The sequence below is a fragment of the Octopus bimaculoides genome, chromosome 7 (genome assembly GCF_001194135.2).
Source record: "Octopus bimaculoides isolate UCB-OBI-ISO-001 chromosome 7, ASM119413v2, whole genome shotgun sequence".
Classification (NCBI taxonomy): Eukaryota; Metazoa; Mollusca; class Cephalopoda; order Octopoda; family Octopodidae; genus Octopus; species Octopus bimaculoides.
Window position 1 is genome coordinate 6395441 of NC_068987.1, and position 1465 is coordinate 6396905.

The 1465-nt window shown below is 34.5% G+C and overlaps 1 long non-coding RNA gene across 2 annotated transcripts in view; it reads left to right on the forward strand.

Annotated features, from left to right (window-relative positions):
- LOC128248285 (uncharacterized) overlaps positions 1–1465 on the forward strand; it is a 31350-nt gene that overhangs the window by 9074 nt on the left and 20811 nt on the right. Inside the window, exon 1 of one of the 2 annotated variants that reach the window (XR_008264520.1) lies at positions 1077–1170. The exons of the other annotated variant lie outside the window; for it this stretch is intronic. This is a non-coding gene — a long non-coding RNA (uncharacterized LOC128248285). Of the gene's footprint in view, positions 1–1076; positions 1171–1465 lie in introns of those variants that run through there. 2 annotated transcript variants of the gene reach the window in all.

Below are 1465 nucleotides of genomic sequence, written 5' to 3' on the forward strand. Positions count from 1 at the left end.
GAGAAAGAGAGAGAGATAGAGAGAGAGAGAGAGAAAGAGAGAGAGAGAGAGATTGGCCAGAAGATAGAGATAGACGGATGGATGCATAGATAGATAGATAACGATTAATATTTAATAGCTCGACAGATTAATGAAAATATATCTGACAACTAAATTACGAGAAAGCGGATTTTAAATTACGCTTAGCTACACATAACACACACACACACACACACACAAACACACACACACACACACACACACATCACACACCACACACATTAAGTACATACACCCTCTATAACACGAAAGCATATACATAATACACGTATTATGCTGACATACAATCGCTTCATACACTGGTCTACACATGTTCCAGTGTAAATGAAAAGAGCGCCATTAGCAGCGTTCGTAAACAAACGTTTTACTATGTGGAGAGAGAAGAGACTTCATTCATATAAAGCCAGCCACAAATTTTGTGTAGTTTGATATTGTGGAAATTTTGTTGTATAGATGCCGTACTGCGCGTGTATGCGTAGGTGTATATATATATACACATATATACATATAAATATATATGTATATATATATAGAGTTATTAATATTTTTAAGTCTCTCTAGTTTCAGGGTGCATCTGTGTGTGTGTGTGTGTGTGTGAGTGTGTATTATATTTTAATAGCAAGAATGGGAGTAGTAGATACTAGGAGTGTACGAGCGCGTGTATATTTATTTCGTGATGTATGCGTACGTTTATGTGTGTGTTTATATATATAATACTCTATGTAAATATATTTGCAATTTATGTTTATATATGTTTATTTTTCTAAATATATCTAGATATCTCTCTCTCACTCTCTTTCTCTCTGTCTATATACAGACAATATAGATACATACATATATATATATATATATATATATATATATATATATAGTCTGTTTCTCTGTATCACTACATCTCTCCTTCCCCCTCCCTGTAAATATATATATATATATATATATATATATATGTGTGTGTGTGTGTGTGTGTGTGTATGTATTATGTATATATGTGTGTGTGTGTGTGTGTGACGGGCTTCTTTCAGTTTCTGTCTATCAAATCAACTCATATGGCTTGGGTCGGCCCGTGGCAATAGAAGACACTTGTCCAAGGCGGGACTGAACAGTGGGACTGAACCCAGAACCATATGGTTGGTAAGCAAGCTACTTACTACATAGCCACTCCTGCTATATATATACATGTATGTATGTATCTATGTATGTGTGTGTGTGTATTTATGTTTGTGTGCATATATGTGTGTGTATGTGTAAGAGAGAGAGAAAGAAAGACAAACAGATAACGGGAAGAGAGAGAGAGCTAAATTACATTTGTTTTATTCATTAGACTGGAACGAACAAAGAGAGGCGGGCAGACAGACGTGTAAGCACACGTCTCTCTCTCACCTTTCATATATACGCATATATATATATATATATATATATATATATA